The sequence below is a fragment of the Macaca thibetana genome, chromosome 10 (genome assembly GCF_024542745.1).
Source record: "Macaca thibetana thibetana isolate TM-01 chromosome 10, ASM2454274v1, whole genome shotgun sequence".
In the NCBI taxonomy this organism is placed as follows: Eukaryota; Metazoa; Chordata; class Mammalia; order Primates; family Cercopithecidae; genus Macaca; species Macaca thibetana.
This window is the reverse complement of record NC_065587.1, coordinates 73,822,912-73,836,644: the sequence shown is the minus strand read 5'-3', so window position 1 is coordinate 73,836,644 and position 13,733 is coordinate 73,822,912. Positions and strand designations below refer to the sequence as shown.

General features: G+C 46.3%; 1 protein-coding gene across 1 annotated transcript in view; it reads right to left on the bottom strand.

The window, feature by feature from the left end:
• Positions 1 to 13,733, bottom strand: part of CHGB (chromogranin B) — an 817,086-nt gene that overhangs the window by 783,161 nt on the left and 20,192 nt on the right. The gene's annotated exons all lie outside the window — the stretch shown is intronic.

Sequence of the window (13,733 nt, the reverse complement as noted above, 5' to 3'; positions counted from 1 at the left end):
TATGTGAGGTGATATATAAAGCTTTATCTTGGGGAGTGGTTGCCAAGCAAAGCTCAGATCAGAAGGTTTTGACCAAACCAAATGATTTGGTTTATTTATTTATTTATTTATTTTATTTTATTTTTTTTGAGACAGAATCTCTCTCTGTCGCCCAGGCTGGAGTGCAGTAGCCGGCTGGATCTCAGCTCACTGCAAACTCCGCCTTCCGGGTTTACACCATTCTCCTGCCTCAGCCTCCCGAGTAGCTGGGACTACAGGCGCCCGCCACCTCGCCCAGCTAGTTTTTTTGTATTTTTTAGTAGAGACAGGGTTTCACTGTGTTAGCCAGGATGGTCTCCATCTCCTGACCTTGTGATCCACCTGTCTCGGCCTCCCAAAGTGCTGGGATTACAGGCTTGAGCCACCGCGCCTGGCCTATTTTTATTTTTATTTTTTTTAAACAGAGTCTTGCTCTACTGCCCAGGCTGGAGTGCAGTGGCAGTCATGGCTCGCTGCAGCCTTGAATTCCTGGGCTCAAGTGATCCCCGCACCTTGGCCTCCCAAAGTGTTGGGATTACAGGCATGAGCTACCAAGCCTGGCCTATTCGGTCCTTTTTTAAAAAGTTGATGCTGCTGATCAAAGAAAATAAACAGAAGGGTATAAAGTGAAAAGTAAACATTTGGGCATGGAGTGGAGAGTGTGCATTCACTCCAGCTTACCTCTCAAGGTTTTCCAAATAAATTTCTTAATATACCCCTTCCTGAAATGCTCTAAGCACATATATACATACCTGGTTTTTAAAACTTGGTCTCCCATTGTATGGTTCTATAATTTTTTCCCCCCACTGATTCTATTCTGTGTATCTTTCCATATCCATGGAGATCAGTCATATTCTTGTTAATGCACATTATAAGTGTAGTTTTTCATCCTATGCATTTAGTAGTCATAGGATCAGAGCAGAAACCAACCAACTTCCTACCTGGGGTAGGAATCTCCTCTCCAGAGTTCCCTGAGGAATGGCCTTTGCTGCTCTATTTGAACATTCACTCTTGTCATCTTATTCCAGCTGGCATTGTTACAGAAGTATCATTTATGAAGCCAAACTCAGACTCCTTGCAACTTGTATGCTTTTACCATAGTTGTATTATTTGCTGTTTTATAGAAAAGACTTAAACCTCTACGGCCATACTACCCTGAATGCTCCCGACCTCATCTGATCTTGGAAGCTAAGCCGGGTCAGGCCTGGTTAGTAGTTGGATGGGAGAAAAGATCTAAACCTCCATAATAATGTTGAACATTTCTTGACCCCTTTGCCAGGTATTCTGCCAGATAGTTTCATTACATATCTCATTTTAATCCTTAGAAAAGTCCCGAGTTAGCCATGCACGGTGGCTCATGTCTGTAATCCCGCACTTTGGGAGCCCGAGGCGGGCGGATCACCTGAGGTTGGGAATTTGACCAGCCTCACCAACATGGAGAAACCCCGTCTCTACTAAAAATACAAAATTAGCTGGGCATGGTGATGCATGCCTGTAATCCCAGCTAATTGGGAGGCTGAGGCAGGAGAATTGCTTGAACCCGGCAGGCTGAGGTTGCAGTGAGCCAAGATCGCACCATTGTACTCCAGCCTGGGCAACAAGAGTGAAACTCCATCTCCAAAAAAAAATTCTGAGTTAGGTAAGATTCTTAGGTAGGAAGTAGGTGAGATATTTGGGATGAAAGTTAGTAGGCAAAGCCTGGGCCTGGCACGGTGGCTCACGCCTGTAATCCCAAAACTTTGGGAGGCCGAGGTGGGCGGGATCACTTGAGGTCAGGAGTTCAAGATCAGCTTGGCCTAAAAATACAAAAATTAGCTAGGTGTGGTGGCGGACACCTATATCCCAGCTACTTAAGAGGCTGAGGCAGGAGAATCACTTGAACCCGGGAGGTGGAGGTTGCAATGAGCCAAGATCACACCACTGCACTCCAGATGGTGACAGAGTGAGACTCCATCTCAAAAATACAATAATAAAAATTTTAAAAAGGCAAAGCCTGAATTCCCTTTACCAGATATGACAGCCAAATGCTTTTAGGTACTGGGCCAGTGAAGAAATGGGGGAGGTGGGTATGGACAGTAGAAGTAGTTGGGGGACCGTGGTCACTTGTCAGATGTATATTTTACCTGAAAGTAGCCTTCTCCCCGCTCCAAAATGTTGGCCAGACCATATATCCTAACTTTTTTAAAGGATGTTCTTATTTGTAACAATTCTTATGCCTCCTGTTAGTCATTTCCAAGGCTAAAAACCCTCTCCAGTTGCTTCAGCTATTCTGCATGTGATGGAAATTTCAGATCCATTGCCACTCTGGTGGGTCTCTTGGTTAAGCTTCACGTGGTCATATACCAGAGGCACTTCTGTTCTGCCAGGAATTGTGAGGTGCTGGAGGTACAACAGGAACAAATAGGACTTGGGTAGTGAGGAACACAGGTTGCAAACCAGCAGCCACATGTTGGCCTGCATTTGAGGATTTATTTTTTGAATTGTTCCGTTTTATCTTCTGACCACCTGTCCCCAAGTTCTGCGCATTTTGTTTCTGAAAAGGGAAATGTTCACATGATCTTGATTTTGGACTTGAAAAATCAGGTAGTCCTTCATTGCTGAGAGGCTCCAGCCAACTCAAATAAGGTAGTACAAGTTTTAGCTGAGCAGCATTCTCCAGTTCACCAAAGTTTCCACCACTCTTATTTTTATATCCAGCATGCTAATTTTCCTCACTAAGGACAAAGATTGTCTTAAACCCTCCCACAAATCCTAGCACAGTGCTTGTAGACACTTAGGTTTGTCAAATGAAGAGCTGGAATCGTGTGCATTTCCATCCCAGGACACTGTTCCTTTGAGGTATAGATAGGTAGGCAAGTACCGACCTACGTTTACTTCAGACTTTCCTAAATGGCCCTCCACCAGCTGCCTAGCGGGCCAGCTACTCTTCACACAGTTGATGCTGCCTGGTCAGTCATGCCTCTGCCTGGCACCCTCTGCCCAGGCCAAGGAGCCCATTTCATGACCTACCTATACCAGCTGGCACAGGAGAACCTCCTGCCACTGGTGTATGGTAAGGGAACCTGGTAGACGGACAGTAACAGCACTGGCTTTCTGCTTACCTTTGAAGGGTCATATACCAATCAATGCACCTTAGTTGCCTTGATTTCTCATTAAATTCCTATCCTGAGGCTTCTCTCCTAGATTCGGTCCCATAGGCTCCTGGCCTCACAGGTATGTAGTTCAGTGATGGGGCCTCAGTTTCCTTCTAAAGTGGGGATAAAACAGTTCCTACCTCACAAGGTGATTGTGAGGATTAAATAAAAACAGTTCCAGATGGTGGTTCACACAGCCTGGCACAAAGTAAGCTGCTGTTCAAGAAAGTAAAGAGGATCAATGCTTTGGCTTCAGGGAGCAGAGCCTGGGATGAGGCAGAGGTGGAGGGAAGAGAGACCATCTGTTACCCTCTTGCCATCTTGAGCCTGCTGTTCCATGGCAGAACCAACCGAGAGCCAGCGGCAGGGGCGAGGGTTGATTGCCCAGCCCAGGCAGGGCTCCTCTCCCTGACAGCTGCTGATGGAGGGTGTGAGGAGGTCTCAGGCCCCTGGTCCTTTACCAGCATTCGGCTGGGCCTGGAAGGCTGTGTGCTCCAATCCTCCGTAAAAGGTGAAAGGCCCTGCAGGGAAGTCCTTGAAGACAAAGAGGTTTTGCAGCTGGAGCATCATCAGATTGCCTCTCATGGAGCTTGTTTTTCCTCTATTTTTTTCACCTCCACTCAGTCTTGCTCCTTGCTATGCAAATACAGTCTGGTCTGTGGACTGGCAGCATCAACATCACTTGGGAAATTTGAAAGGCAGAATCTTGGGCTCCTCTCCTAAATCGGTATCTGCATTGTAGCAAGAGCCCTGTATGTCAAGAAGCCTACCTATTAGTTGCTTGTCAGTGTCTGAGAAGCACTGGCTGATGAGGGCTCACTTTCCCTCCTAGTCCATCTCCTCACCTTGAGACGACCTCCTCAGGCAATGCCAATGGGTGGCCCTGGGTGCAGGGGCACTTAGAAGGTATAGTCCCTCCTCTTTGATCCACTGTTATTCTCTAGCTAAGACAGTAACTCCCAAAGTCTGCAGAACTGGCAGAGAAACAATGCAGGAAGACTTTGTGAAGATCACTTTTTGTGATCAGTGAGAAATTAAGACAGGAGTCCCAAAGATGGGGAAGGTCAGTGGCAGGAGTGGAACATGCTTCGGTTCCCTGAAGGCCCAGGGAAGGGGACGATGTATAATTTATGGCCCAGTGAGAGGCAGGATAGGTTTTCTTTCTGTTTCTGTGGGAGGCAGGCCTGGGCTCAGGAGTTTACTCCAAACGCTGGAGGTGCTGGCTTGCCTCCATCCATGGATCTCTATTGCCTCCATTCTTTCATTCCTCTCACTAACACAAGAAGAACCAACTAGAAAATGCTCCAATCTGAGGGTAAAAGTTTCTTGGCTAAGATGCTAATCCTTCGAGAGGGTTTTCTCTAGAATTAATGTCTACAGAGTTTGCCCTGAGACCACCATCCACAGGGCTGCTTTTGCCCCACAGCTGAAATAATGGCAGCAGCAAAATCACCAGCACATCCTGGGAGGGTCTGTGGCCTGATAGGCTGAAGAAAACCAGTGCCCCTTTGTCCGTAGTTGCAAGGAGATGACTTGCATTGGGAAATAGGAGGTGACCATGAGGAACCTGGGCAGTAAGACCAACTGTCCCTGTAGCTGTGATCAGAAAAGTGTAAGACTTAGCTGACTGATGGCATTGGGCATGGTGGCCAGCACCTGTAGTCCTAGCTACTTAAGAGGCCAAGGTGGGAGGATCCCTTGAGGCCAAGAGTTCAAGACCAGCCTGGGCAACAGATCTACAAATTTTCTTTTTTTTTTTTTTTTTTTTTTGAGATGGAGTCTCACTCTGTCTCAGGCTGGAGTGCTGTGGCAGGATCTCGGCTCACTGCAACCTCTGCCTCCCATGTTCACGCTATTCTCCTACCTCAGCCTCCCGAGTAGTTGGGATTACAGGCACGTGCCACCACGCCTGACTAATTTTTGTATTGTTAGTAGACATGGGGTTTCACCATGTTGGCCAGGCTGGTCTTGAACTGCTGACCTCGTGATCCTCCTGCCTCAGCCTCCCAAAGTGCTGGGATTACAGGCGTGAGCCACCATGCCTGGCCAAAAAATTTTTTTTTTTTTTTTTTTTTTTGAGACGGAGTCTCGCTGTGTCACCCAGGCTGGAGTGCAGTGGCGCGATCTCGGCTCACTGCAAGCTCCGCCTCCCGGGTTCACGCCATTCTCCTGCCTCAGCCTCCGAGTAGCTGGGACTACAGGCGCCCGCCACCACGCCCGGCTAGTTTTTTTTTGTATTTTTTAGTAGAGACGGGGTTTCACCATGTTAGCCAGGATGGTCTCGATCTCCTGACCTCGTGATCCACCCGCCTCGGCCTCCCAAAGTGTTGGGATTACAGGCTTGAGCCACTGCGCCCGGCCTCAAAAATTTTTTTAAAAAAAAATTATACAGGTGTGGTGGTGTGTGCCTGTAATCCTAGCTACTTAGGAAGCTGAGGTGGGATCAGTTGAGCCCAGGGTTTGAAGTTACAGTGACCTGTGATGGTCCACTGAACTCCAGCCTGGGCAACAGAATGAGACCTTGTCACTTAAAAAGGCCAGGTGTGGTGGCTCACGCCTGTAATCCAAGCACTTTGGGAGGCTGAGGCAGACAGATCACGAGGTCAAAAGTTCGAGACCAGCCTGACCAACATGGTGAAACCCTGTCTCAACTAAAAATACAAAAATTAGGTGTGGTGGTGGGCGCCTGTAATCTCAGCTACTCAGGAGGCTGAGGCAGGAGAATCGCTTGAACCCGGAAGGCGGAGGTTGCAGTGAGCCAAGATTGTGCCACTGCACTCCAGCTGTGCAACAGAGCAAGACTCCATCTCACAAAGGAAAAAGGGGAAAGGAGAAAGAAAAAAACTCACTGATCGGATTTGTTGATAGCTCCAAGTTTCCCCCAGAGTTATTTCTAAGTATTTTACGTTTTGTATAGCCTTGATAAATGAGGCCTTTTAGGCTGGGTGCAGTGACTCATGCCTGTAATCCCAGCACTTTGGGAGGTCAAGGCAGGCGCATCGCTTGAGACCAGGAGTTCAAGACCAGCCTGGCCAACATGGCAAACCCTGTGTCTCTACTAAAAATACAAAAATCAGCCAGGCATGGTGGTGTACTCCTGTAATCCCAGCTAGTCGGGTGGCTGAGGCATGAGAATCGCTTGAACCCGTGAGGTGGAGCTTGCAGTGAGCTGAGATGTTGCCACTGCACTCCAGCCATCTCTAAATAAATAAATAAATCAGGCACAGTGGCTCATGCCTGTAACCCCAGCACTTTGGGAGGCTGAGGCAGGCAGATCGTTTGAGCCCAGGAGTTCAAGACCAGCCTGGGCAACATGGCAAAACCCCATCTCTACAAAAAAATTAGCCAAGTATGGTGGCATGCACCTATAGTCCCAGCTACTCAGGAGGCTGAGATGGGAGGATAGCTTGAGCCCAGGAGGTGGAGGTTGCAGTGAGCCAAAATTGCACCACTGCACTCCAGCCTGGGCAACATTGAGGCCCTCTCTCTACAAAATAACAAAATTAAAATAAAATAAAATATGAAATAAAATGGATTTTTTCCTATTCATTTTTTTCTTTGAATAGTTCTTTGTTAATGTATAGAAACACTACTGATTTTTATATGTTGCTTTTGTATCCTACAACTTTATTTAGTTCTGACAGGTTTTTGGTGGTGTCTTTAGGGTTTTCTATATATAAGATCATGCCATCTGGGCCGGGCGCGGTGGCTCAAGCCTGTAATCCCAGCACTTTGGGAGGCCGAGACGGGCGGATCACGAGGTCAGGAGATCGAGACCATCCTGGCTAACACAGTGAAACCCCGTCTCTACTAAAAAATACAAAAAACTAGCCGGGCGAGGTGGCGGGCGCCTGTAGTCCCAGCTACTCGGGAGGCTGAGGCAGGAGAATGGCGTGAACCCGGGAGACGGAGCTTGCAGTGAGCCGAGATCCGGCCACTGCACTCCAGCCTGGGCGACAGAGCGAGACTCCGTCTCCAGAAAAAAAAAAAAAAAAAAAAGATCATGCCATCTGTAAGTAGAGACAGTTTTACTTCTTCGTTTCCAATTTGGAGGCTTGTCATTTCTTTTTCTCGCCTAATGCTCTGGCTAGGATTTCCATTACTATGTTGAATAGAAATGGTGAGAGTGGGGATGCTTGTCTTGTTTCTAATCTTAGTGGAAGAGCTTTCAGTATGTTCACAGAGAATTTGTCATATAAAGTAAATTCCAAGGTACTACATCAGAGTACATTCCTTCTATACCTAACTTGTTGAGAGTTTTTACCATGAAAGGTTGTCAAATTTTCTCAAATGCTTTTCTACATCTATTGAGATGATCATGTGATTTTTGCCTTTCATACTCTTTTTTTTTTGAGATAGAGTTTCACTCTTGTTGCCCAGGCTGGAGTACAGTGGCGCGATCTCGGCTCACTGCAGCCTCCGCCTCTGGGTTCAAGCGATTCTCCTGCCTCAGCCTCCCCAGTAGCCGGGATTACAGGCATGTGCCACCACACAGGCTAATTTTGTATTTTTAGTAGAGACAAGATTTCTCCGTGTTGGTCAGGCTGGTCATGAACTCCCGACGTCAGGTGGTCTGCCCGCGTCGGCCTCCCAAAGTGCTGGGATTACAGGCGTGAGCCACCGTGCCTGGCCTGCCTTTCATTCTCTTTACGTGTGTATTACATTTACTGATATGCATATGTTGAACCCGGGATGTCAGAAAATGTCAAGTATTTTCCCCATTTAATGGGGAGTGAAACCACAGTGAGACCAAAAGCACCATGGACTGATGCTGGCCCAGGATCGAGGACTCCTCGTTCTGAACTCAAGATGGTCTTCCACTATGTATTTCTCCCTGGTGTTTTCATCTCCCCACCTCCAGCGAGGGGCAAGAAACTAACCTCTCTCTGCCAATCTTATCAGACCAGCAATAAAAGAAGGTCAGTATCTCAGTGTGTGGAAATTATGACTTTGCAATCTAGGAAAACAAAGGAGGCAGGCACAAAGTCTAGAAAGTCACATAGGGTGTTGGCAGAGTAAATTCACGTTTATATACCAAGTCCCAGGTCACCAAAACTTGAAACTTGAGAGTACTTTGGGAACAAAAATATCTCTTCATTAAAAAAAATAAACATTAACCAAAAAAGTAGACCACAGAACTTTGACTGCAGCTCTATCTTGATGTACTTAAGTTCTCCAAATGTCTTAACTACAGTGACAGCTCTAATCTAACCTTGGTTTTTATCTCTAGACTTTGATTTAAATTTGCATATCAAGTCACCTTGAATTCGATGTTTATGTTTATCCATGAATTATCTTTGGGGCATCTACTATGGACATAGCTTTGGCAGGTATCAAAAAGGAATCATCCACCATGCCCATCCTCCAGAAGTTTGCAATATACTTACGTAGAAATAGATCCATATTTGAAATAACTGAACAAATATAATAAGTAATATTAATAAATAAGTACAGTCAGCCCTTCATATCTTTGGGTTCCACATCTGTAGATTCAACCAACTGCAGATAAAAAATATTTGGGAGAAAAAACAACAAAAAGAACAATACCAGCTGGGTGTGGTGGCTCACACCTGTAATCCCAGCACTTTGGGAGGCCGAGGTGGGTGGATCACCTGAGATCAGGAGTTCAAGACCAGTCTGACCAACATGGTAAAACCCCATCTCTACTAAAAATACAAAAATTAACCAGGCTTAGTGATGCATACCTGTAATCCCAGCTACAGGGAGGCTGAGGCAGGAGAATCGCTTGAACTCGGGAGGCAGAGGTTGCTGTGAGCCGAGGTAATGCCATTGCACTCCAGCGTGGGCAAGAAGAGCGAAGCTCCATCTCAAAAAAAAAAAAAAACAAAAAACAGTAATAACAGCAAAAAAAAAATCCTTACGAAGAATAAAAAAAAATTAGCTGGGCTCTGTGACCCATACCTGTAGTCCCAGCTACTTGGGAGGCTGAGGTGGGAGGTTCGCTTGAGTCCATGAGTTTAAGGAGGCAGTGAGCCATGATCTCGCCACTACACTTCAGCCTGGGTGACAGCAAGACCCTGCCTAAAAAATTCAACAAGGCTTATCATGAAAATCAGTAGTTCTTGGCAACCACTCCTTTCTTTCTGTTGAAGAGACAACCACCTTCAGTTCTTCCAGATGAAGCTTTTAGTACTGACTTTCATGTCCATGTGAAATATTTTTATTACCATTTCACAGTTGTTCAGTATTAAGCCTTATCAACTGACTGTATCTAGTGCTGCAGATTGGGCTGCTGTTTGGTCATCCTTCATCACAGACACGTACTTTCAGTCCCTCCATTTGTCCATATAATTGTGTCATTTTGGTTGGATCAATATTAATGTTGATGTTACTAAGGACACACAAACGCTATTCATAGCTGAGCCAGAACTCTTAGTATGACTGACTGCTTTTCCTTCTGACACAACTTTTAGTTTTTCCTTGGAGTTAGTAATCACGTTTGTTTGCATGATTTTCTATGTATCTGTGTATCCCTAGTTAAGCCCAAACTGACCCCATTTGTATATATCCCCTAGTCTCCCATCCGTTTCATCTGAAAGAACTCTCTCCATAAAGGAGGGTGCTGCCCTGTCCTCTTCCTGCCCATTGTCCCTCTGAGGGGAGGAGGTGACTGTAGTGCCTTCTAGCTTCCCGCGTGACTTCTGATTCTTGGTTCTTCCTTTGTCATCATTTTTCTCTCTGGATGCTTGTAGAATTGTCTTCAGTGCTCTGAAATTTCACAATGCATGTCCTGCTATTGGCCTATTTCTATTAAGCACCCACTACCCATTGTGCCAGGTGCCCTTGGCCTTTTCAGTCTGGAAGCTCATGTCCTTTAGTGCTAGGGAATTTTCTGAAATTAATTTATTTGATAATTTATTTCACTCATACCTTGGTTTCCTATTTCTGGAATTTTTTCATTAGATGTCGATCCTTTTCTATTTTTCGTATTTTTGTCTCTTTTCCATATTTTGTCTTTTTGATCTCCTTTGTGGAAGATTTCCTCAGTTTTTTTTCTTTCAACTCCTCTGTCATATTTTATTTTATTTTATTTTATTTTTGAAACGGAGTCTTCTGCCACCCAGGGTGGAGTGCAGTGGCGCGATCTCATCCCACTGCAACCTCCGCCCCCCAGGTTCAAGCAATTCTCCTGCCTTAGCCTCCCAAGTAGCTGGGATTACAGGTGCGTGCCACCATGCCTGGCTAATTTTTGTATTTTTTACTAGAGATGGGGTTTTGCCGTGTTGGCCAGGCTGGTCTCGAACTCCTGACCTCAGGTCTCGGCCTCCCAAAGTCCTGGGATTACAGGCATGAGCCACTGTGCCCAGCCCTCTGTTATATTTTCTACTACTGTTTGGGTTTTTTTGGGTTTTTTTTTTTTTTTTTTTTTTTTTTTTTTTCTTTTTTAAGACAGAGTCTCACTCTTTTGCCCAGGCTGCAGTGCAGTGTGGCGATCTCAGCTCATTGCAGCCTTTGCCTCCCAGGCTCAAGCAATTCTCCTGCCTAAGCCTCCCAAGTATCTGGGATTACAAGCCTGTGCCACTACACCCAACTAATTTTTGTATTTTTAGTGGAGATGGGGTTTCACCATGTTGACCAGGCTGGTCTCAAACTACTGGCCTCAAAGTGACCTGCCCACCACAGCCTCCCAAAGTGCTGGGATTACAGGTGTGAGCCATTATGCCCGGCCTTCTACTCTTCTGTTACTATTTTTTTTCTTTTCTTTCTTTTTTTTTTTTGAGACGGAGTCTCACTCTGTTGCCCAAGCTGGAATGCAATGGTGTGATCTCGGCTCACTGCAACCTCTGCCTCCCAGGTTCAAGCAATTTTCCTGCCTCAGCCTCCCGAATAGCTGGGACTACAGGCATGTGCCACCATACCCGGCTAATTTTTTGTATTTTTAGTAGAGATGGGGTTTCACCGTGTTAGCCAGGATGGTCTTGATCTCCTGACCTCGTGATCCACCCACCTCGGTCCCGCAAAGTGCTGGGATTACAGGCGTGAGCCACCACCCAGCTCTGTTACTTGCTATCATGGTTTTAATGTCCAAGGACTCTTTTTTACATTTTACAGCAATCAATTTTTGTTTTATGACCATAACATTTTTATCTCAGTATATTATCAACATAAAATAGTCACTTATCAGCACAGCAGCGAGAATGATCCCTTTAAAATCTATTATACTAAGTTCCCACCCACACTCAGATGAACTTGATGTCATTAACAGTACCATTCCACCTGCTGCTTAGACCGCCTGTCGCCATTGCCTCCTCTACAGTTAAACCTGGTTCTGGGTTGGGCATAGTGGCTCACGCCTGTAATATCAGCACTTTGGGAGGCTAATGGGAGGATCTCTTGAGCCCAGGATTTTTTGTTTGTTTGTTTGTTTGTTTGTTTTTTGTCTGTTTTTGAGACGGAGTCTCTCTCTGTCACCCAGGCTGGAGTGCAGTGGTGCGATCTCGGCTCACTGCAAGCTCCGCCTCCTGGAACCCAGGAGTTTGAAACCAGCCTGGGCAACATAGTGAGACCCCATCTCTACAAAAAAATTTATTTATTTTTATTTTTTTATTTTTTTATTTTTGAGATGGAGTCTCGCTCTGTCCCCCAGGCTGGAGTGCAGTGGCCGGATCTCAGCTCACTGCAAGCTCCGCCTCCCGGGTTTACGCCATTCTCCTGCCTCAGCCTCCTGAGTAGCTGGACTACAGGCACCCGCCACCGTGCCTGGCTAATTTTTTGTATTTTTAGTAGAGATGGGGTTTCACCGTGGTCTCGATCTCCTGACCTTGTGATCCGCCCGCCTCGGCCTCCCAAAGTGCTGGGATTACAGGCGTGAGCCACCGCGCCCGGCAAAAAAATTTATTTTAATTAAGCCAGGTGTGGTGGCATGCACCAGTGGTCCCAGATACTCAGGGAGCTAAGGTGGGAGGATCCTTGAGCCCAGGAGGTGGAGACTGCAGTCAGCTGTGATCATGCTACTGCACTCCAGCCAGGTGAGTGCAGTAGGCTCATGCCTATAATCCCAGCACTTTGTGAGGCTGAGGCAGGAGGATTTTTTGAGACCTTGTGTCAAAAAACAAAAAAAAACACATGATTGCTTCCCTGTTGCTCTTCTGCTGACCTAGCTGAATTAGGAGACACGAACACAGCTTCATTTTTCAAATCTCTGTCTCCTATGGAAAATGCTGACTTTTTTTCCTTCTTTTTAAGGGAGGTTGGTTTGAATCAATTGTGTTTGAAACTTTTTTCTTTTTTTTTTTTTGAGATGGAGTCTCCCTCTGTTGCCCAGGCTGGAGTGCAGTGGCATGAGCTCGGCTCACTGCAAGCTCTGCCTCCCAGATTCAAGCAATTATCCTGTGTCAGCCTCCAGAGTAGCTGGGATTATAGGCATATGCCATCACGCCAGGCTAACTTTTGTATTTTTACTAGAGATGGGGTTTCACCATGTTGACCAGGCTGGTTTCGAACTCCTGACCTCAGGCAATCCACCCGCCTTGGCCTCCCAAAGTGCTAGGATTACAGGCGTCAGCCACCGTGCCTGACCTTGAAACATTTTTTTTTTAAGTATGTCCTGGCTGGGTGTGGTGGCTCATGCCTGTAATCCCAGCACTTTGGGAGGCCAACGCGGGCAGATCACTTGAGGCCAGGAGTTTCAGACTCGCCTGGCCAACATGGTGAAACCCCATCTCTACTACAGATACAAAACTTAGCCAGGCGTGGTGGTGCGTGCCTGTCATCCCAGCTCCTCCACCAAATGCCTCTTCTCATCTTTACCAAAGGAGCTTGTTTTTCTCTGGTGACAGAAGTTGTGATACAGGTTTCCTATTCTAATCTTCTAGTCCCAGACCAAAAAAAAAAAAGCCACACTTTCTTTGGGCCGATTTACCAGATTTAGGTGATAAGCTGAGAGTGAAGAGAAGGGCTGGACCCCCAGCTAGGGTAGGAGACGGGAAGCCAGCCTCTACCCAGGCCAGGGGAGAGGAGGTACAGGTTGTAGATCATACCACTGCTCCAACCTGTGCGACAGAATGGGACTCTGTCTCAAAAAAAAAAAAAAAAAATATATGTCCTCTTACTCCTTCCTTACTCCCATCCCCTACCTTAGCTGGGGGTCCAGCCCTTCTCTTCACTCTCAGCTGATCATCTAAATCTGGAAAGCACCTGGAGTGTACAAAGCACTGGGAAAGACCTAGCAGTGATCAGGTTCCAAAGTTCAAAACCCTGTGAGTAATTGATACTCTGGAGTGAAGGCTGGAAGGCAAGGTTGTCTTTTGTCTAAGAGGGAGACAGCTACATCTTGAAATCTGGACACAGTTGAGGCTGTGATGGTGTTTCTGTCTTCTAGGGTCAGTCTTGGGTTTTCCTATGTCATCTTCCAGACTTTGAAAAATGATTGTTGGCCAGGCATCGCGGCTCATGCCTATAATCCCAGCACTTGGTGAGGCTGAGGCAGGAGGATTGCTTGCATCCAGGATTTTGAGCCCAGCCTGGGCAAAATAGCAAGACCTCATCTCTACAAAAAATCAAAAATTAGCTGAGCATGGTGGTGCATGCCTATAGTCCCAGCTACTTGGAAGGCTGAGG